The sequence below is a fragment of the Chiloscyllium punctatum genome, chromosome 41 (assembly GCF_047496795.1).
Source record: "Chiloscyllium punctatum isolate Juve2018m chromosome 41, sChiPun1.3, whole genome shotgun sequence".
NCBI classification, from domain to species: Eukaryota; Metazoa; Chordata; class Chondrichthyes; order Orectolobiformes; family Hemiscylliidae; genus Chiloscyllium; species Chiloscyllium punctatum.
The window spans coordinates 19,822,095-19,846,858 of record NC_092779.1 but is presented as its reverse complement, the minus strand read 5'-3'; the positions used below and the strand labels follow the sequence as shown (position 1 = coordinate 19,846,858).

Here is a 24,764-nt window from a genome sequence, read left to right as displayed (position 1 = left end):
AGTATATTGCCTTCCTGGTGCCTCAGTCAATGATGCCTCAGAGTAAGTGCAGGGTATTCTGAAGGGAAGGGTGAACAGTCACCAGTCATGATACATGTCAGTAGCAAGAAAATGGGTAAACAAAGAAATGAGGCCCTGCAACAGGAGTTTAGAGAGTTAGCTAGTAGTTCAGAGAGGAAGACTACTTAGAGTCATAGTCAAAGAGTCATAGAGATGTACAGCATGGAAACAGACCCTTTGGCCAGTATATATATGTCCTACTAGAGATGGGGCAGAACTAGAACTAATTCTAGGGAATGAAACCAGTCAAATGGTTGAAGTTTCTGTAGGCAAGCATTTTGGGGATAGTGACCATGACTCTGTTAATTTCAAAATCATTATGCAGAAATTAAGTGTCTAAATTGGGGGAAGGCCAATTTCAATGTCATTAGAGAGGACCAGGCAAACATAGACCAGGAGCAGTTTGAAGGTTTGTCTACATTTGGAAAGGGGGTGTCTTTTAAAAGTAGAAGAGAGAGTGTTCAGGACCAGTGTGTTCCTCTTAGTGTGAAGGACACGGGCAACAAGTCCAAGGCAGCCTCGATGTCAAGGGATATTGGGAGTTTGATTAAGAAAAAGAAAAAAGCACAAATCACTGATAGCATATTAAAACAGAGGGAGCCCTTCAAACGTGTTGACAGTGTAGTGGATTTCTTAAAAAAAATTAGGAGGGCAAAGCGGGGCCACAAAATATCTTTGGCAGATAGGATTAAGGAAACCCCAAGGCATTTTACACATATTATGAGTAAGAGGGAAAACATGGGGTCTTTTAGAGACCAAAAAAGGCATGCAGCCAATGGATGTAGGTGAACATTTCTGATCTCATAGAGGAGAAGACATCATAGCTAGGAATTTCAGTTGGCATAGTGAGGTTGTAGAACATGTTAAGAATAATAAGGAGGAGGCATTAGATATTTTAGCCGGCATAAAGATGCATAAATCCCCAGGGTTGATGAGATGGATTCCAGATGGCTATGGAAGGAGACAGAGGAGAACGCCGGGCCCTTCTGGAGATATTTAATACCTTGCTGACTACTGGTAAAGTGCCAAATGTCTAGAGAATAGTTAATGTGATTCCTTTGTTCAAGGAGGTCAGCAGGGGTAGGTGAGATAAGTGAGATAAGTACAGACCAGTTAGTTTGACATAAGTGATGGGAAAAATTTGGCAAAAATTCTGAGGGACAGGATGAATCAACACTTGGAAAGGCAGGAATTCAATCAGGGATAGTCAGCAAGAATTTGTCACAAAGATACTGTCTGACCAATTTAATTGCATTTTTTGAAGAGGTGACTGAATAGATCGAAGACGGGTAGTGCAGTTGATGGGGTTTACACGGACATCAGTAAGGGCTTTGGCTTCAGTAAGGTCCCACATGGAAGACTAGTCCAAAACTAAGACCCTATGGGATTCAATGCAAGTTGGCAAACTGGATCCAAAAATGGCTTACAAATAGGAGGCAAAGGGTGATGGTGGAGGGTTGTTTTTGTGATTGGAGGCCTGTGACCAGCAGTGTACAACAGAGATCAGTACTGAGACCCTTGCTGCTTATTATGTATATTAACGACATGGATGTGAAGATAAAAGGGATAATAGTAAGTTTGCAGATGACATGGAAATTGGTGGTGTTATTGATAGTGAGTAGGATGGTCTCAGGCTCCAGTCTGATATTGATCAGCTAAATTGGGCTCAGCAATGGCAAATGGAATATAATTCTGATAAGTGTGAGGTGTTGTGGTTCTGATCGCCAAGCTGGGAATTTGTGTTGCAAACGTTTTGTCCCCTGTCTAGGTGACATCCTCAGTGCTTGGGAGCCTCCTGTGAAGCGCTTCTGTGATGTTTCCTCCGGCATTTGTCTCTGCCACTATAAATGCCGGAGGAGACATCACAGAAGCGCTTCACTAAATGCCCAGAGGGCAGTTTAAGAGTCAACCACATTGCTGTGGGTGTGGAGTCACATGTAGGCCAGACCACATAAACATTGCAGTTTGCTTCCTTAAAGAGCCATTAGTAGATCAGATGGGTATTCTCAATAATTAACAATGATTTAGACTCTGAATTCCAGATTTTTATTGACTTCAAGCTCCACCATTTGCTGTGGCAAGATTCAAATCCAGGTCCCCAGGGCATTATCTGGGTCTCTGGATTCATAGTCTAGCAATAATACCACGAGGCCATTGCCTTCCCTAACATTGTGATACACCAAGCAACACATTATGTGGAACCGTGTCAATGGTCCAAGTAAACGGCTATTCATCATTACTTGAATTAATATGGACATAAAGCATCAGTATTTTGCATGTGCTATACACATAATAATCAAATCAGAATAATGCAAGGGAGGAATGTAAAGAGGAGTAAAAATGCATTAAAAATAGTTTGGAAGTCAAAAACTTGTAGCTTTTACAGTGTACTTACCTTTGCTGAAAGACAGCCCTATCTAAACCAACATCTTCACTATCTTAACAACCAGAGCAATTGACTGGCTTAGTTTATTTTAACATCCATTTAACTTTTACGAATTTGGATTTCTCATTTTAAGTACATTAATATGTCAACCTAATCCCCTAGTATTCATTTTTTTTGAGAGCTAAAGTTACTGCCACAGTCTAGGTTCTCCATTAAGGCTGTAATGACAGACAGAATTTACAGTCCAGTATCTATTTGGCTAACCATTTGTCCTCAAACTAGATAATTTTTTTTTGGCTCGAAACAGGGTCTTCAATCTTAATTCTTTTTTAGGAAGTGGCTAAGGCACCAATGAGTTTACTGCCACAAACAGGCATCAGCAGTCAGCAAATGGCTTGCTAGGGTTAGCACCTATTCTCTGTCTACCCACACTTTTATTAGACTTCATTAGTGGAATGTACAGATCATCAGATAACAGAATGAAATGGACGTCTGTGAGAGATAAAAGTGCACATGAGAATCAGATTGTCCATAAAACTATGTCAAAAAAGTATACCCTTCTCATCATTTTCCCTTATCTCTCAGCCATTCATTATTAACTTGATGGAGTGGGGGAGCTGTCAAGGCTCTATGGGACTAGCTGTTTATCTTTCATTACAATCTTCAACTTACTGTTCACAGTTTCTGCTGTTTTGAAATGGCACAAAAGCGACCAGTCAGGACTTTATGGCTTTGCACTGAAGATCACAGGCTGCGTGAATACATACTGACCAAAGGTATGGGTTGCGAAAGGACAAGTGAACCTTCCAGTTGGAAATATTGTGATTTTTATGATTAGTGACACTCTTCTAACTTTAAAGTTTGGCTAGGAGGTAAAATTCAAGCTGTGTCCAAAGCTTTTAACCAAAATCAAAAGCACAGTCACTTGAGAACAGCAGTGCAGAAATGTAAATGGATATCCAATTCATGTTTCTTTATATGCATCATGGGAGTTGCAGACTCGGTGTAAAATGTGGGAGGTGAACAACTCTGGCTTTCTAACATTTGTTTCATCTTATTCCCATAGAGACAAAAAGGAACTAAGAACCACAATGTCAATATAAAGCTAATTGCACATTAACTTAACAATTTTAACATTTCACTACAGAGAAATATATTTAATCAACACATTTGAATTGTTTTGACCATGAAAGTCAAAACAGATATTTCTACTTAATCCTAAATTGCAGGAGCCCTATTTGACTTTTAGGGAAGTAATAATTACAGTATGTTGAACACCACAATGTTTACCAAAAACTGATGCAGTAAATTACATGGTGCCAAATTGCAAATCTTTGGTGGAATACCACATATTGTTAGCTATTTCAAACAAACTGATGCTCATTCAAGCTCTCCTCAGTGAATTCCACCCAATTACTTGCTGAGATCAATTGCTGAGAACAGTGCTACTGAAACAGCACTTCAGAATGGCATTCTGGAGCCACATTAAGGTGCAGTATTTTACCGGACTTGCCCATGGAAAACAAATGGTGTTGGGCTTGTCACCTGTCTTGTACACTGCATTCTTTCTATTGAATCTGAAACAAAGTAAAGTCAGGTGAGGTATAAAAAGGCTGGCTCACCAAGTCCCCTCAGTTTCCCAGCGAGTGGCTTAGGTGAAAATGGCCAATCATGCCACTTATACTACTCATCTGGGTTGAAAACTAGAAACATTTGAAAGGCAAACTACTTTCTGCATGACAATATTTAATAATTTGGTGAATACTGCCCTGTTCAAAGTATTCCAAATTTTTTGTAGCAATCTCAAGTGTGGCAACCGTACAAATTCTAGATAACTACTTAACAGTACAATGGATGAACTATTCTGCCACCTTAGCAAAGGGAAGGAAGGGATATCAGGAAGGTCAGATCAGTGGTACACAAGTTCACTGACATCTGAGGAACAGCACTGATCATCATTAACTGTTTCACATCAGCCAGAACACCTATCTTAATAGCTGAGAGGTTAGTTGGGTCAGAGGAAAAGAGGAGTGCTTACCTTATATGCATTAATATCTTAAATCAATTCTTATAAACAACTTACAAAAGAAAATTAAAGTGTTACACATGCCATCATTATATTTAATTTTACTTGTTCGAATGTGCACCACCTCATAACTTCTTTCCCTCCAAGTTCTTTCACTAGGTTAGACATAAACTAAAAGAAAGTGAGAACTGCAGATGCTGGAGATCAGAGCTGAAAATGTGTTGCTTGAAAAGCACAGCAGGTCAGGCAGCATCCAAGGAGCAGGAGAATCGATGTTTCGGGCATGAGCCCTTCTTCAGGAATCTAGAAATAAACTAAGACCATCTCAAGGTGCTCAGCATCTCTCCTTCATGCAATTTTTAACAACACAACTTACACTACTGTAGCTTTAACTGTTATGGGACTCTTTGACACTAGTTCACTGATCAATGTGTTCATGTAAAATCTCAACGCTCATTATATTAATGTACTTGTTAACCTGTTTAATGCAATAGATACGTGAATAAATTTTTTAAAAAGTTGATGGAGTTTTATGCAAAAATGCTAATATATGTACTAAGGAAGGAAACTAAATGCCCAGGTTGTTAATAGAGGAATTCAAAAAGAACTTCTGAACAACTGAATGTAGTAAATCAACAAAAATCAAAATAAAATGATTAAAACATGCATTTATATTTACACATCACCAATATTCATACTAATTGTATTGTAACTGTGGCAGCAGTCTGCCAACTAAACATACATTGAAGCTGACAAATGTCAAATGTGATATTATGCATTAGCATCACTGCCAGTGCTAATAGTTTTATCACGTGAACTGAGGTTGTTCAACACACAAATGGACAATTTATGGTCTGCTTTTATAAATTCTCTCTTTGAGTGATGATAGCAGGCCTACATTCATCTTGCACTCCCAGTACCATCACGATTGGTACAGTTGGTTTCAGCAAGAACAAAGTCTGTGGTTTCCCCCATTGAAAGCTGTTCATCTGTGGCACTCACCACCAGGTACAGCAGGTAGAACAAGTCTCTTCAGGAAGTGAAATGTTACACGCACTCCAGGCAGCGATTTAAAAAGGCACATATGGAGATGCTATTCCGTACTTTTATCGAAATAGGAAGACACACTTCAGAGTTGTGTTGAACTACAGTCTGAATGAGGGAACACTTTGAAAGGTCTTACCTGGGCCCTTTATACTGAGCTCTGACCAGCCCCCCCATACCAACACGCCAAGCTATGCCACTCCAATGTTTCCTCCCACCCCCGTAATGGTGCCTCGTAACCTTCAAGGTGAGCTATGGCTCTGCCATGCCTATTCAGTAACATATCATAAAGTGACAATGGTGTATGTTAAAAATGCTTTTAAAAAATCATTCATTCATAAGTTCCACTTTTATGTGAACTCAGGAGCAAATACATTAAATGTCTGAGAAAGATCTTTTTAGCTTCCTCGTAACTTCACTATTCTCCAGGGAGTGGAGGACAAAGATATTCATTTAAAAGTTAAGTTAATTTGTTTGTAAAACTCTCTAGTCCCAAAATTGACTAGACCGAGACTTGTGGCTGCAGAATAGCCCAGCATCATTGGCTATCTCTACATTCGAGATAGTGTCTACCAATTGTCATGAGGTTTTGTCATAAGTATTCAGGTGGCTGAACAAATAAATTCTCAATCTGACTCTCTTAGTACATGAGTCAGCGGGGTCCAAACTGCAGGATTTTCTTCCTTTTCTGTCCTTCCTTTATGCCACTCTTCCTCATCATTAAGACATTGTACTCAAAAAGTGATGTGGTTTGATGAGCAAGGGCTGCTATATTTAACCACTGGTAGCAAGTTTCTCTCAGTCATTAATGACAACATTGCCATACTTCAAGGAGAGTTGAACAGTGTCTTTATAATATTTTCTTTGTCTTCATCTGGAACACTGACTATTGAGAGTTATAAAAACTACACCAGTCATTAAGAACATGCAATTATGTCTTGATTTTCAAAATTTCTCAATCAAATTAATTCTCATAGATCAATGTTCTTGAACTATTGACAACTCTTTGGTTAAAACACTTAACTACAGCTGTAATGAGTTAATGATTTTTCATTTTAACTAATAAAACTATGATCATTAACAGTGGTCAGAACTAGTGCAGAGGTCAGTACATGTGATACACTGTGGAAATGAATGCTACATTAACGACAAAAATTTAAATTTATCAAGAATATTGTTTTGAATTATAATGTCATTGTCCACACACTTGGCAAATAAATCACACTGTATCTTCAACTCTTTCAATAGAATTGAAGTTTAAAGATTTATGCTCTGTAGGAGACACTATAGCAAATGCTCATGGTGTCACTTTACATTTGTACAATTAGACTCAGAATCATAGGGATGTTCAGCACGGAAACAGACTGTTCAGTCCAACTCATCCAGGCTGGTCAAATATCCTAACCTAATCTAGTCCCATTTGCTAGCACTTGGCCCATATCCCTCTAAACCCTTCCTATTCATATAGCCATCCAGATGCCTCTTAAATGTTGTAATTGTACCAGCATCCACCACTTCCTTTAGCAGCTCATTCCATACACGTACCACCCTCTGTGTGAAAACGTTGCCCCTTAGGTCCCTTTTATGTCTTTCCCCACTCACCCTAAACCTATGCCCTCTAGTTCTGGACTCCCCCACCCCAGGGAAAATACATTGTTTATTTATGCCCCTCATGATTTTATAAACCTCTATAAGGTTACCCCTCAGCCCCTGACACTCCAGGGAAAACAGCCCTATGCTATTCAGCCTCTCTCTATAGCTCAAGTCCTCCAACCCTGGGAACAACTGATACAATTTCATCATCGTGTGGCTGTCAGCACATGACACATTTCATCCTACTTCTCAAAACCTCTCTGTTCTTAGGATATGAGTAATTTTGGCCAGGCAATATTTAGTTGTTATGAGTAGGCCACAATGGTTTGGATAGTAGGACATCAGTAAAACAGTTGAACTTTTACAACAAGCTGGAAGTTTACAGTGTAATTTTGTGGTTCCAGCCTAAAAAAAATGCCAGCTCTACTGAATTTGATTTCATAGTTTCATATAGTGGGATATGAACTCATGACCTTTGGTTGCCTGTTCAGTGCTATAAGCATTAGCACATTTTACTGACCTGGTAGCGATAAGCTTTAAAAATTTTTGAGTAATTTAATTAATTCACATAAAAGGAACCCTATCTTCCAGTTTGCTGTTACTCAGTATTTATAAATCCTGTGTATAAAGGTGTGAGATGGAATTGCAGGCCTCATTTAGTGGGTCCCTATCAGGATTCAAAGTGAAAGTAGCCATAGAAAATCAGCCCTAATGGAGCAGGCTTTCACAGCAGTAACAAAGTAGTCTCAAAGTTCACCAACATGAGGCATGACAGAGTTGGTCCAAGCCAGAAGAAATATTTTGTTTACAGAAATAGGTAAAAGGCAAACAAAGTAAGCAAAACTGGAGGTCACTAGAGAGATCTGAGCTGCAATAGTGTTAGCAAGGCTTGGATGTTGTGGAGGAAATGCTTCTACAACCCTCTGCATTCTGGTAATGGGTGCATAATGCAAAGACAAGCAATTGGCCCTCAGCATCTTACAGTAATAACTCAGAGCAGCAGGACTTCAAGGTAGGGAATAATTAAGTACACTGAGAAGATTGTTGCCCATTACCAACTCTTATCTAAGTGAAGGGAGAAAAGCAATGTCAAGGGAGGATGGTAAAGTACAATCGGCCTCTGAGAGTGGGTCATGGCAGACAAATGGAAATTTGACTTCTCCATCCCCTGAATACAGAGGAAATGAGCTCAAGATGCTTGCAAGAAAAGTCATTCAGGAGGTTCAGCGGATGAAACTAGTCATGCTCATGAAAGCTCGGGACAATGGATGTGTTGCAGAAAAGTATCCAGTTTTGTGAAGTCATTTCCCATAGATTTCATTTGATGTGCTGAAAGATGTCTGCTGAGACAAAGGAAGTCACATGACTGATATGTTTTCTCCCACATAGGGCTGATGCTGAAACATTAACAGCAGATGAATGTGGGTGCTAATTGGACAATATGTACTCTGAAAAATTACTGGAATAGAACTAAGCTATAGCTTCCACTAGTTCAGATACATTGGTGGGGCCTAGGGCAACTTTATGACAAGTAGCCCAAGGTTATAATCATGGTATATGCAGCAGAGGCAGATGATGAAGGCAGCGGTAGATCATTCTGGGTCCACTGAAGGATGAAGGGCAACTGTAGTCTTGCTTACTCAAATGCAGAGCTTTGGAAGCATTGGAGAAAGCGGGTGTTAGTGGAGAACCAACAGGAGACGTATTGACATTTATCATTATTCATTTCTTTCAAATGTATCATTATTTCTAATTTCTAATTACTGAAATGCTTGGGTTCTTTGTTGATGAACAATAGACTACGTACTGTTACAGAGAGTTCTACACTCACATGCTACTGGGGACCAACGATATCTTAAAAGTTGGGTTAGGTGTTGTCATGCATCATTTTCAATAGTGGTGATGGATTTTGTCTTTACACATATACAGTCAGAATACTACACTACAAACATTAAAGCAATACCACAACAATGAATTTGGCAGTCATTGACACCACTGGAGTATACAGGTCATGGGAAATTGAGAAGTCAAAAGATGGCTGTTAATAAGGCAAGGGAGTTTATATGGCTGGACAGGTACAGGCAGGATAGAAAGTTGGCAAAATGAGACAAAACCTCTTTCACTAAGAGTATTTGAGACAAACAAAAACTTTATTTTAAATATAAAACAAAACATCGCAATGGTGACAAATATTCGTCATATCCCTGTTTGTGATTGCATGGTAAAGTTTAAAACATTAGCAGAGTTTATTTATAATTGCTCTCTCAAACACAGTGTCCCTGGAGAAAGCAAGAGGTTTTCACATTAACACAACAGATTCTACACCACCACTTAGTTGGGGAAAGGGAAGAAGTCATGAATTGAGAAGACTGGCTGGTTTTTGCCATCCTCTGGAAAATTTGATCATAATCTATCCCCTAGTTCTGCAACTTGTTTCTGTAATTATTTGGTCAATTGTATAATCTTCATCTGTAATTATTTTGTAAATCTCCACAACTTATAAATACCAGCTGCTGCTGGTGCATATTCTTTGTAAAAGTCCCCCAGAGTTACACTATCCATACTGAATTGCAAAAACTAAAGTGAAAAACTGTACTGAGATTTCTAGGTCCATGAAGTATTAGACCGTTATTTAAAACTTAACACTGTGAACATATGCTTGGAAAAGAACTATATTTTTGCAAACACCTAAACATTTATTCTATATTGATCATCTTTTACTTATTTCAAATTCATTTTTATCCAGTAAGGCTTTCTATACCAACCAATATCTAGTTACAAAATAATTTTTCCCTTGCTGAATTTAACAACTCACCCCCTTGGTAGCTACCACCAGCTACTAATCTGCTCACTATGGTATGAAACATTTTAGTTATCATAATGGCACAACAAATCTAAGGCTTTGTACAGGCTGAAATCATAAAGGCTCAGCATGTCAACACTGGACAAGCCAGCCTGCAATAGATGTAATACAGCCTTCAATGCTGAAAAACTATTTAATGCTTTAACCTTTCAAGTATGTGAGACTGAAGTGTTCTGAAGTGGTGATGAATTAAGTAGTAAGTGCTTTTTTTCAGACCATGTCAGCAAGAGCCTGAGTATCTGTCTAGTAAGATATCCACTGTTCAATATTCCTTTGCAGTTTTAGCTTGATGGAATTCCTCTGCATGAAATGGGCCTGATGTTTGCCAGAATGCTGTCAATAAATTTTGACACTTATTACACCTCTGCCTCTTGCTCTCAAGTCAAAATAGAGTGCAAATTGCATGTTGAGTCTTATACCAAAAGTACGCTTGGAAATGGTTTTGCCAAGGAGAAAGTGAGGACTGCAGATGCTGGAGATCAGAGCTGAAAATGTGTTGCTGGAAAAGCGCAGCAGGTCAGGCAGCATCCAAGGAGCAGAAGAATCGACGTTTTGGGCATGAGCCCTTCTTCATGCCCTGAAGAAGGGCTCATGCCTGAAACGTCGATTCTCCTGCTCCTTGGATGCTGCCTGAACTGCTGCGCTTTTCCAGCAACACATTTTCAGCAATCGTTTTGCAAAACCAACATATTTAACTACAATTTTCTCTCATTTATTCTGCTGCTTGCTACTACTTTCAGAACATTTATAATTGCATTTATAATGTCATCTTAGAGAACTCATACATCAATCATAATTTATAATGGACAATGGTCTTGTCTGACTTACTAATAAAACTGGTGGTCAAAGTATTGTGAGCTTAATTTTAATCTACATGTTGACATTTTAGTTATATTTTCTAAAAATTGCAGGAAATGGTCAATCTCAGGATAAAACTGGCCTGGAACTTCCTCATAATTCTAGTGTTGCTACAGCTCAAGAGTAAAGCATGCTGCCAATTTTTAACGAAGAAACTTGTGCATCACTGATTTGCGGCAGTTTTGTGGTATTTTCCCAAATGATCGCCTAGTACTTTGTGATAGTTGCCACTTCTACCAGTATGTGGTACTGGGTAAGGAGGTGTTTGAAGTAGTTCACTCCCGCCCATCATCTTTTGTCTTGGTCTTGGACCTAGCTAACAATTAGTGGAAGACTAATTCAGAATCGGCAGATTGGGCTCTGATAGCAATACATACAATCTTAGTCTGACATTATTATCAGGATCTTATGGAACTGGTACAGAGACAGCTCCACCCAACAGGGAGAGTAGAACTCCTTCTTTTCACCTGACTGCGACATCAGTAGAATGGTGGAACCGATATAACATGAACATTAACCTCTTTACAACTATTATGTTATACAAAATGTTTTACAATAAAATATTACAAAGGAAGTTCCTCAATCTACTTTGTCATAACTGCAATGCATCCACCACAATCCTCAGCTACTCAATTACAAGAATAAGCTTTTATTTTCTTGCTGGATTTGAAGCTTCTTCCACCATTCAAACTATTTGATTCCTACCAAAATGAGATTCTGGAGCAGGAAACAGGTTTTACCTTAAAACAAAATATTTTTTCCATTCTATAAAAAGAAGCATCTTGGAATAATTAATCACATTTCCCTACGTATTTCATGCTCTGAAGACAATACACACACAGTTCTCTAGAGGGTAAATTGAATTATTAATCTTAATACAACTCAGACATTTCTCTGAATTATTCTGTTAAAATCAGTCTCAGTTCTCTGTTTCAATAATTGTAACAGTACACTACCTGACCTTGGAAACTGATTCATAAAAATATTTTCTAAATCGTATCAAGTATCGGTAAAATTTAGAACGTATCAATTAAATGGGAAATTTGCTGATACATTTGAAAATAGTGACTCTTGTCCTCTCCTGCAACCCCAACCCCCACCCCAAACAGGGAAATTTCACTGGGAAGGAAGCTGAACTAAACAGGTTTCCACGTAAGCAGTGTAATTTCCTTGTCAAAAAATGCAGCACTTGGAACATAGGAAATCTCAACAACAGGAAAAGGCTGATTAACCCAACAAATTCATTCCTTTTTAACTTATCTTAACCCAACCTTCTCACCGCATCGCTCACTTTACTCTTTCTCCGGAAACAGATTTTGTCTCTTAAACCAATTCAGTTTATTTGATTTACAACATGAAATTTTACTTTGGAAACAACCCGAATCTGCTATACAGTTAAAAGAAAACTAAGCATGTCCCCTGTTTAACCCTGTTCAATGAGATATTTATTTTTAGTTGAAAAGAAGTTCAACATATCCAAAATGTTTGATAGCACGGTTCATACTAAACAGCAGCATGACAACTGTACAACATTGAAGTTTCTTAACCCAAAGTATTGTTTGAATAAACTAATTAGTCTGTAATCTGTCTGTGGTTAGCAGAAGTAAGATAGATTCCAATGCAAAATACAGCAAAGAGTAACAAGTGTGTCATCAAGTAAATAAATGTACTATTTCACTTTCTTTATCCCAGTGTACAGTTACAAAAAATACTATTCCACCAAGCACTACATTCTAATAAATGCAAAAGGTTGCTGATAATTGTCTATAGCCATCACAAAGTAAAATGTATTGGTGTGAATTAACCACCACTTCTAATTAGTCTTGGTTGTTGGTGAATATATTGTCTAATCGACCTGTTTAGATATGATATTACACACTTCTGGAGCAGGTGGGACTTGAAACCAGGTCACCTGGCTCAGAGTTAGTGACAATACCATGCCACACTATGGGCTTTATTCCTGCACCTGGATTTACAGTTTTATTTTTAAATTGAAACTGATTTTTTAATATATTGCACAATAACATTTTTCACTAATATACAGTAGACACTAACTTCCCTCCACTTTGTCAAATTACTGTGTTCTGTCAGATAATAGATATTAAATACCAATAGGATAGCAAGAGTTCAAAGCAATATATAATTCACTTTCATATTTTTTTTGGAAATGTAATCTTAAGTGTTTAAATATTAAACAGGACTGCAAAGCTATTTTGATATGACAAGGAAAATAAAATTAGTTCTTCTTTTAAATTTTCTCACACAATATATGTGCCTTACTTTGCAGAAACCACATTGAATAGCTGAAAAGAATAAACTTCTAATACATACTGTATATCTCAAAACACACCAATAATTTATGACAATAACTATTTAAATAACGTGTTATTTAATGATGAGGGCATGAGGTCAGGATGCTTGAAATATTGTGCACCTTCTAATAACAAATTGGAGGTAGGAAGGCCACATGATTATTTGAGAGTGATGATAAACCGAAATAGTTTCACCTCCACTAGAATGAAGCTCAGAGCAGGAAGTGTACCTTCCTGCCCTGCTGACAATGGAGGACCTTGAATGGGCAAATAAGAACAACACAGCTGGCATTAACCCAGCTGCAAGTGGTAAGCCCGATGGATAAACCTGTGTAGGTAGCTTGTCAGCCAGAAACAGTGTGGGGGTGTGGTCCCTTCATTAAAGTCAATCAGTGCCTAATTGAGGGAATGGATGTAGGTTACTGTGGAGAGTTACTTCCCTCCTCTTGCCTCCCAGCCCCTTGCTGCTCTCTTCCACCAATCCCATTAAATACTCATTCCCCCACCTCCCAACATGCACAACCAACACACATTAGTTATCTTTTACTTAAATCCGGAGTGTCCTTCTACTCAGGCAGCTACAGCCTGACACAGATAAGGTGAGAACTACCAGCATTGAACTAATCAACAGCACCCATTGGATGGGATTTCCATAATCAGGTCTTAATGTTCCATGAACATTTGCCGTTGGCCTCACTAATGTCTCATTGGCATTAGATTGAGCAATTGTTGTCTAATAGAATCAGTAATGTCTCTTTCCAGCTCAACAGCTGGCTCTCGAGATCCTCACCTTCTCAATCAGATTCATTCCAATGTGACTTTCAACAGAACAATACTCATTCACATTTCTAACAATTTCAATCTTCCAGTATGATGATTAACACTAATAATTGTTTCTTCCCTAGTACTCACGCAAATAGCATCAATACATAAATAATATGGAGATTTGGGCTGAAACAATCAGTTATATATGAAAACAAAAATTTTTTACAGGGAATTGACATCAACAGGTTATGATGAATGAAGGTGGTAGTTGAATTTAATTTTACTGATAATTCTGCATTAAAAAATATATATCTGCAGTTCAATTACTTATTTCAACAGTTTTTTTTATGAAGTCAAGTACTGTATATAGTCCACGTTTAGGGCTTCAACAACAGCACCACCTGGAGACTTTAAACAGACAGCTTTTCATGGTATACTGTACTGTTTATTCGCAGAGGGACCAGAAACTTTTAAAAAGAAACTTGAACTTTCAGTTAATAGATGCAAAGATGACAGAACAAGATTTCATGTTTTAAGACTTTTACTATAATAAGTATACTAAATGAAACAATATTTATGTATGCTACTTATACTAGCAAACCGCCAAACAGAATTTTCCCAGTTTAGTTTTTGTATGAATGATAATCTCTAATTTCACAATTAGGTTTCACCTCGTCTCTTAAGCAGACATTCCCTTCTCCCAGCACCAATTTAAAGTGATTGTTAGCTCATGAGGATTTACTTGTATTCATTTCCTTTCTCAGCCTGATAATTTTAATCCCAGAATGATCTTTCACGAGGGATTTTCTGGAGGACTGCCCTCTAGTGCAAGGCCAATGAATCTGTTTCAAATCCTCATGAAAGTTGGTCTTTTCAATTCAAATTTGAGCTATCTGTGCTCTGCCTTCCTGTGAAGTTAACCAGACAAACTTGGCTTCTAGTAACTCTTGATCTTCCTTCCATATCTTGGCAAACTGCTTGCGATTTTCAAGTATATCATTTAGGAAGCCTTGTAAAAGTATCTCACCATAGAGTTTTAAAGACTCTCTCCTCAAATCCCATCTGTATGGTAACATGAAACATATGGGCCTTGTATCCAAACAGAAATGTTGATCAGTCATTCTTCCAACTCCACCTTTCTTCCATCTTGGAAATAAGTGGACAGTTTATAATATAACTTCTAGAATCTGACATCTTAACACTATGCTGGGTTCTTGGAGAAAAGCAGTGAAACTACTTTAACAGACACTGCCTCAATTTTGTCTCTCGTTGTGACCACTTCACTTGTTCTTCCTAGCAAAGCAACCAGAGCCTCCTTTTAATCATCAACTGCCACATCCCCCAGATCTATTGTTAGACAGATTTTTGGATCAAGTAGACAATAGACAATAGGTGCAGGAGGAGGCCATTCTGCCCTTTGAGCCTGCACCACCATTCAATAAGATCATGGATGATCATCCTTAATCAGTATCCTGTTCCTGCCTTATCTCGATAACCCTTGATTTCGCTATCCTTGAGAGCTCTATCCAACTCTTTCTTAAATGGATCCAGAGACTGGGCCTCCACTGCCATCTGGGGCAGAACATTCCACACAGCCACCACTCTCTGGGTGAAGAGGTTTCTCCCCATCTCTGTCCTAAATGGTCTGCCCCGTATTTTTAAGCTATGTCCTCTGGTTCAGGACTCACCCGTAGTGGAAACATGCTTCCTGCCTCCAGAGTGTCCTATCCTTATATGTCTTAATCAGATTCCCTCTCAGTCTTCTAAACTCAAGGGTACACAAGCCCAGTCGCTCCAGTCTTTCAGCATAAGGTAGTCCCGCCATTCCAGGAATTGACCTCGTGAACCTATGCTGCACTCCCTCAATAGCCAGAATGTCTTTCCTCAAATTTGGAGACCAGAACTGCACACAATACTCCAGGTGTAGTCTCACCAGGGCCCTGTACAGCTGCAGAAGAACCTCTCTGCTTCTATACTCAATCCCTCTTGTTATGAAGGCCAGCATGCTATTAGCCTTCTTCACTACCTGCTGTACCTGCATGCTTACCTTCATTGACTGGTGTACAAGAACACCCAGATCTCTTTGTACTGCCACTTTACCTAAATTGATTCCATTTAGGTAGTAATCTGCCTTTCTGTTCTTGCCACCAAAGTGGATAACCATACATTTATTCACATTAAACTGCATCTGCCATGCATCTGACCATTCACCTAACCTGTCCAGGTCACCCTGTAATCTCCTAACATCCTTCTCACATTTCACCCTGCCACCCAGCTTAGTATCATCAGCAAATTTGCTAATTACATGAACCACTTCATTTCATCCTGAAATAAAGATGCAGTTCCAAAACATAACAATCTCATAAATGTCATATTTTTATGAATACCAGAGATGGAAAAACTGGACTGAGCATTACAATTGCTTAGACATTAACCTCTTTGGGCTGGCAATATTTACAATCTGCCTACCTAAATGCATTATCAGCTGACATGTGGCTAAGATTTTCTATGTTACAATATCAGCAACATCAACAACAAAAAATGGCCATCATAAATAGGAAACCTGGCAACTTTTATTTTGCATAACGATATTTGTGTGGGTCACTGGACCTAAGTATTACAGGCATAATTCTATCACACACATGCTGTTTGTTAACAAATTTTAAAGAAAACATTGATATGAAAATGCTTGTTTCTAAGATACACTATATTTAAATGAAAAAAAAATAAGATTACAATACAAACATTTTAAATCTCATTAAATCAGCACTAGGTTACATTTTGATCTTCTAAATATTTTATTACAAATAATAAAATGATGACGAATTGTTTTGTCAGAGTTCATGCTCTCTTTAACAGCATGTCTTCTCTGTTACATCTTGTGCAGGATTCCTATAGTGCTATCTAGAAATTCAAAAGAAGGTGACAACAAAGCAGCAATCAGCAGCTTGCTTAAGATTTCTCAGACATTTTCCTGTCTTCTCACACCCCCAGCAGAGTACTGCTCACTGCTTCCTCCCAGATCCAGCTGTTCTCAGTGCATTTGGTTTCAATCAGGTGCAGGGCAGGAACTCTGTATCCTGCTGTCTTGCTTTAATTAGGAGGAGTCAAATTTTACAAATTGGCAAATTCCTCTGCTTAATCTTCACCATTTGATGAATCATTTCGTTCAAAACAAGTTGGAAGAAAACAATCTTTTTGCCAAGTGCTCAGTGTATTAGGAGCACTGACTGCACATAGTACAAATACAGTACCATAGAACGACTCAACCTCAGAAGGATATATTTTTGCTAAACCAGGCATATGCAAAATGCATCTCAAAATATACCACATGAACAGTGTATTGTGTAAATAAGTCATAACAATCTAAGTAGTACAAATAGTTGACTTCCTTAAGATTCACCTTTAGGTCTTATGCCTTTGGCTCAGCTCAGAACTATAATAATGATTTTCAAGAGGTAGCTTTGAATAAGATTGTTTTATATATGGCAAAATTATTTACTACCAATTGTTTAAAAATAATTTTAGATTATATACTCTTTAATCAAGTTTTACAAGTATCATCAAAACTAGGTTGTTTTAAATTTGTCTAAAATACGATTTTTTTTCCAATTAAACTGGAACATTTTTAAAATAGGCTTCATAATGCAACTATAGTGAGTGCCAAGTCTAATTACTGCTAAAATCAATTAACATCTTTTAATAGCACTGACTGTAGATGAGCACTATGGATGTAACAAAGATCTTGGCTTCAACACCTGGTCTTTCTCAAGGATTCCAACAGAGTATCTTTCCAACACCTTCAGGGTCCCCTGCTGGGTTAGGAGAAGTGTGACATAATCCCAAAAGATTGTCAACTTTTGTTTTCACACTCAGTTGAGCCAAACATTCTACACTTTATAACTTGCACTCTCACACAACAATAAGTGTCCACTTTCCCAGCCTTAACCTCAACATTGTTGGAACGGTAAATGTGACAAAGTAAATTTATTATAGGGTCATTATGAACTTAACGAAGTGGAGAATAACGATTACGTTGGTTCATTCAAATGCAAAGTGATTTCAGTTTTACAATACAATTAATTGGCAAAAGATAATGCTCCCTTATAGCACAATTGAATTCAACAGCTAATTCAACTTTAACACACAGCTGACAACAGTAAATAATAGCTCTTTAATTTTGTTTGTTTTACCAATTTTAACTTCACCGAGCAATACTACTTTTATTTTCAAACAATTTGCCCATTGGCTCTTGAATTCTAGCAAAATCAGGACAATCTTAAGTATTTATATGTAATATATTCATGATACTTTGACTTCTGACAATTTTTTAAAGCACTGTCCATACTATAGAGGAGGAACTGCTGGATGTGTTCAAAGGTTTAAATCACCAGGACCTGATCAGGTGTACCCTAGAAGTTGTGGGAAGCTAGGAAAGTGATTGTTGGGCCTCTTACTGAGATATTTGTATCATCGATAGTCACAGGTGAGGTGCCTGAAGACTGGAGGTTGGCGAACGTGGTGCTACTGTTTAAGAAGGGTGGTAAGGACAAGCCAGGGAACTATCGACCAGTGAGCCTGACGTCGGTGGTGGGCAAGTTGTTGGAGGGAATCCTGAAGGACAGGATGTACATGTATTTGGAAAGGCAAGGACTGATTAGGGTTAGTCAGCATGGCTTTATGCGTGGGAAATCATGTCTCACAAACTTGATTGAGTTTTTTGAAGAAGTAACAAAGAGGATTGATGAGGGCAGAGCGGTAGATGTGATCTATATGGACTTCAGTAAGGTGTTCGACAAGATTCCCCATTGGAGACTGGTTAACAAAGTTAGATCTCATGGAATACAGAGAGAACTAGCCATTTGGATACAGAACTGGCTCAAAGGTAGAAGACAGAGAGCAGTGGTGGAGGGTTGTTTTTCAGACTGAGACCTGTGACCAGTGGAATGCCACAAGGATTGTTGCTGGGTCCACTACTTTTCATCATCTACATAAATGATTTGGATGTGAGCATCAGAGGTATAGTTAGTAAGTTTGCAGATGACACTAAAATTGGAGGTGTGGTGGAAGAAGGTTATCTCATATTACAATGTGATCTTGATCAGATGGACCAATGGGCTGAGAAGTGGCAGATCGTGTTTAATTTAGATAAATGTGAGATGCTGCATTTTGGGAAAGCAAATCTTAGCAGAACTTATACACTTAATGGTAAGGTCCTTGGAAGTGTTGCTGAACAAAGAGATCTTGGAGTGCAGGTCCATAGCTCCTTGAAAGTAGAGTCGCAGGTAGATAGGATAGTGAAGAAGGCATTTGGTATGCTTTCCTTTATTGGTCAGAGTATTGAGTACAGGAGTTGGGAGGTCATGTTGCGGCTGTACAGGACATTGGTTAGGCCACTGTTGGAATATTGTGTGCAATTCTGGTCTCCCTCCTATTGGAAAGATGTTGTATAATTGAAAGGGTTCAGAAAAGATTTACAAGGATATTGCCAGGGTTGGAGGATTTGAGCTGTAGGGAGAGATTGAATAGGCTAGGGCTGTTTTCCCGGGAGCGTTGGAGGCTGAGGGGTGACCTTTAAGAAGTTTATAAAATCATGAGGGGCATGGATAGGATAGATAAACAGACAAAGTCTTTTCCCTAGGGTGGGGAGAGTCCAGAAGTACAGGGCATAGGTTTAGGGTCAAAGGGGAAAGATATAAAAGAGACCTAAGGGGCAACTTTTTCATGCAAAGGGTGGTGTATGCATGGAATGAGTTATCAGAGGAAGTGGTGGAGGCTAGTACAATTGCAATATTTAAAAGGCATCTGGATGGGTATATGAATAGGAAGGGTTTGGAGGGATACGGGTCGGGTGCTGGCAGGTGGGACTAGATTGGATTGGGATATCTGGTCGGCATGGACGAGTTGGACTGAAGGGTCTGTTTCTGTGCTGTACATCTTTATGACTCTATGACACTAGCTCTTGGCGTATAACACTAAAATAAAATATGGATATTCAAACAGGGACAAGATTACCAGAGAAAACTGGATTAGTTCTAAATGCAAGCTGTATTGAGACTGAGAATGAATCAAAAGTAACAAAAACATTGAATAATAGTTTCTTGTTCTAACTTACTAGAGAAAATACTCATTGCAATTGAAGAATTTAAGAAGTTATGTAACCAAGCCATTTATTTTATTCATTATGGGATGTGGGTGTCACTGGCTGGTCAGCATTTATTGCCCATTCCTAGTTGCCTTGAGAAGGTGGTGGCAAGCTGCCTTCTTGAACCACTGTAGTCATAGAGATGTACAGCACGGAAACAGACCCTTCGGTCCAACCCGTTCATGCCGACCAGATATCCCAACCCAATCTAGTCCCACCTGCCAGCACCCGGCCCATATCCCTCCAAACCCTTCCTATTCATATACCCATCCAGTCACAATGCTGTTAGGGAGTAAATTCAAGATTTTGAACAAGCGATACTGAAGGAATAGCAACATATTTCTGATTCTGGATGAGAGTGGTTTGGAAGGGAAATTGCAGGTAATGGTGTTCCCATGTATCTGTTATTCTTGCCCCCACACGATCGTGATTGTGTATTCAGAAAGCACAGTAGAAGAACCCATGGCAAATTTCTGAAGGGCATCTTCTAGATAGTATGTCCTGCAGCTGTCCAGTTTTAATGGTGGAGATGAATGTTTGCAGATGTGGTGTCAATCAACTAGTGGCTTTGATCTGGATGTGTCAAACTTCTTGATTGTTGTTGGAGCTACACTCATACAGGTAAGTGGGGAGTATTCTATCACACTCCTGACTTGTGCCTTATAGATGGGGGACAGGCTTTGGGGTGTCAAGAAATTGGTAACTTGCAGCAAGGATCATAATCTCTGTCACCAGAGTACTGATTTGATTAGCGGAAAGTGAGGACTGCAGATACTGGAGATCAGAGTCTAGATTAGAGTAGTGCTGGAAAATCTCAGCAGGTCAGGCTGCATCCAAGGACCTGGAAAAATCGACGTTTTGGGCAAAAGCCCTTCATCAGGAATGATTTCACTGACTTGACTAGTCCAGTTCAATTTGATCAATGGTAAACCCCTCGATGTTGATTTTGGGAGATTCAGCGATGCCATCAAATGTCAAGGGGTGGTAGTTAGATCCTCACTTGTTGGAGATGGCTGTTTCCTGGCACTTGTTAACCTACATCGAGATACTGTCCAAGTCTTGTTGTATTTGGCCATGGACTACATCAGTATCTGAGGAGTTGTGAATGGTGCTAAACATTGTGTAGACATTGGTGCATATCCTTTTTTATTGGAATCTTTCCAGTCTCAGAGTAAGCAATGGTAAGAGAGTTGTGGTAATGTGGAATGATCAGAAATGAGATTCTCAATATTAAAAATGTCCAATTTTTTTACCCACTGTATAAATGGAAAGGGGCTTATTCAAAATGGATTTGCGTTTCATTATTATCCAATTTTGCATCACCTATGTGTAGTTTCCTATTCTCCTATCAATCATAGAAAAAATGAATGGTAACATGGTATGAAAGGATGGATGAGAACTGGTGGCTCCAATCTACTGCTTGCTCTTCCAGCCTCCACCTTGGCCAGCATTTCCCAACATGCTCCTTGGGCAGCAACGGTCCACAGGAGTTCATGTAGGACATGCTCCTGTATCAGAGGTCAGATTAGTGTTCCTTCGTGTGAATCCAAGGAAAGTGATGGGACCAGATGGAGTACCAGGTTGTGCACTCAGACCATGCGCAGATCAACTGGCAGAGGTCTTCTCGGACATCTTCAACCTTTCCCTGCAGCAGGCCACTGTCCCTGCCTGTTTCAAGAGGGCCATCATCATCCCTGTGCCTAAGAAGGCTCATGCAGCACGTCTCAATGACTACTGCCCAGTGGCCCTTACCTCGGTGGTTATGAAGTGCTTTGAAAGGCTGGACATGGTATTAATCAACTCCAGCCTCCCCACTACTCTTGATCCACTCCAATTTGCCTATCGGACCAACAGATCTATGTCAGATGCCATATCACTTGTCCTTCACTCCTCCCTAGAACATCTTGACACCAAGAACAGCGATGTAAGAATCCTACTCGTTGACTACAGTTCAGCCTTCAACACTATTATCCCCTCGAGACCGATTACTAAACTTAGTGATCTTGGACTAAGCCCTACTCTCTGCAACTGGATCCTCAGTTTCCTGACGCAGAGGCCACAATCAGTGAAGACTGGGGACAATATTTCATCCTCATTAACACTCAACACTGGAGCCTCCCAGGGGTGCATACTCAGCTCCCTACTATACTCACTGTATACCCATGACTGCGTCGCAAATACCAGACTAATGCCATTTACAAGTTTGCTGATGACACCACCATGGTCGGTCAAATCTCAGATGGCGACGAAACAGACTATGGATGGGAGGTGGAAGATCTGTAAAAATGGTGCACTGAGAACAAACTAGCTCTCAGTGTTGACAAAATGAAAAAACTCTTTATTGACTTTCGGCGGGATGTTACTCATGCCCCCCTACACATTAACAGCACAGAAGTGGAACGAGTGGAGAGTGTCAAGCTCCTGAGAGTGCTCACCAATAACAAGCTTTCTTGACCTCTTCATGTGGACACACTGGTTATAAAGGCCCAACAATGTCTCTTCCTCCTCAGGCAGCTGAGAAAATTTGGCATGACAGTGAATACGCTTTCCAACTTTTATGGGTGCGCCATCAAGAGTATTCTGTCTGGATGTATCACTACCTGGTATGGCAACTGTACCATTCAAGATCGGAGACGGTGACAGAGAGTGGGGAACTCAGCCCGGACAATCACAAAGGCCAACCTCCCAACTATAGAATCTATCTACCAGGCCCGCTGTCAAGGAAAGGCCGCCAGCATTCTCAAAGATCCATTCCACCCTGGTAATGCTTTTCTACAACCTCTACAATTGGGTGAAAGGGACAGAAGCCTGAATACTCGCACCAGCCGGTTTCGATACAGTTTCTGCTCTACTGTTGCTAGAATACTGAATGGACTCACAAACTCTTAGCATTCGCCTGTACCTGTGTTTTTGTTTTTGCTGCTGTTTACCTATTATTTACTTATCTATGCTATTTAACTATCTGATCTACCTGTATTGCTTGCAAGACAAGCTTTTCACTGTGCCTCGATACAAGTGACAATAAATTCATTTCACCACATCACTACAGTACAGCTCTGACCTGCCTTTGATACAGTTCACTGCTTCAATACTGCACTTGGAGCTCACTGACAGTATACATTGCAATGCTGCTGCCTATCACTTCATGCATAAGGGCAGACACCCATCTTATGCCTTGGATCAGGGAACATTGTATGGCTCTTCACTTGTTTTCTCAGTGCTCACTCAATTTGCGATTATCTAGATGCTCACAGCATCTCTGTATTACCTTGCCTTGAATTTTAGATGTTTGTGCCTCATTCAGAACTTGAAAGTTCACATTACTTCTGTCTTACCTTGCCTTGTAATACAGGCACAGAGCCAGCCAGCCTGTCCTGGTTGTCAGCAGTGATGAGACAAAGGCTGGGACATGTTGCTATATGGAACTGTGCTACATCACTATCAAACCTACAGCATGTGTTTCAACAAAATGGCCATGTCTTAAACTTTTACACCTTCAGCTGTGCAGCATAGGGCACAGCATGATAGCCACAACTTACTTAATACTCATTTCCAATGAAACTTATCTTTCATCGACTGTAATATTGATGTTGCTTGAAAGGCAATCGGTTCCCGTTTAATCCCAGAAGCAAATGCAGCATTATTATTTATTCTTCCTTTGTTTTCCTGTTGTTTAATAAAAGTTAATATTCACAACCGATGGAAAACTTAACAATATGGGATGCTACCACATGGAACAATGACAATGGATGTAGGTTTGCTCACTGAGCTGGAAGGTTCATTTCCAGATGTTTTGTTACCCTACTAGGTAACATCTTCAGTGGGCCTCTGGGCGAAGCACTGCTGATGATTCCTGCTTTCTACTTATACGTTTGGGTTTCTTTGGGTTGGTGATGTCATTTCCTGGGGTGATGCCATTTCGTGTTCTTTTTCTCAGGGGGTGGTAGATGGGGTCTAAATTGATGTGTTTGTTGACAAGCGTTCTGATTGGAATGCCATGCTTCTAGGAATTCTCGTGCGTGTCTCTGTTTGGTTTGTCCTGGATGGATGTGTTGTCCCAGTTGAAGAGGTGTCCTTCCTTATCTGTATGTAAAGATACTCGTGAAAGAGTGTCATGTTGTTTTGTGGCTAAATTATGTTCTTGTATCCTGGTGGCCAATTTTCGGCCTGGTTGTCAATGACAATAACAATGATGATGTTATACTACGCTGGGTATTATGGAAAGTGTAGCAATCCTGCAAACAGCTTTCTAACTAGGACAGGTAGCTCCTGTAGTTTCATCCTTGTTGCTGTAGTTACAATGACAAGTTGGTAATGTGAATATGTGTATGAATGGGATTGTTTATTTCTCATGAAGTGTCACCATGCCACTTACATGCTAGTTTCATTCCTATTACATGTGCTGTGAAGGCTATTCCTGGATGGTTTGACCTGGTACACTTTTAATATAGCACCAGTGGCAGAAATCCCAGCAAAAGCTCTGCCGCTGTTGAGTACGATATACTATGATGTGGTGCGCAGAGGCACGGTGAATGTAAAATGAAATGAACAATAGAGAATTACATGAGATAGCTCACTGAGCTCGTGGAAAGTAACCGTGATGAAACTCCTTGAAATTGGCATGATTTTTGGCCAACTTGAGCCCAATGATTTTGATTATCATTGGCATAGGTAGTCCAAACTGACTTAAAATTCATAAATCTCCAAAGATT

At 39.4% G+C, this 24,764-nt stretch overlaps 1 protein-coding gene and 1 long non-coding RNA gene across 3 annotated transcripts in view; one reads left to right on the top strand and one right to left on the bottom strand.

Moving 5' to 3' along the window:
- LOC140464914 (uncharacterized) overlaps positions 1-4,731 on the top strand; it is a 33,118-nt gene extending 28,387 nt beyond the window's left edge. Inside the window, exons 2-3 of the long non-coding RNA XR_011955017.1 lie at positions 3,128-3,222; positions 4,620-4,731. This is a non-coding gene — a long non-coding RNA (uncharacterized lncRNA). The remainder of the gene's footprint in view (positions 1-3,127; positions 3,223-4,619) is intronic.
- gmds (GDP-mannose 4,6-dehydratase) overlaps positions 1-24,764 on the bottom strand; it is a 650,097-nt gene that overhangs the window by 399,672 nt on the left and 225,661 nt on the right. The window lies entirely within an intron of this gene.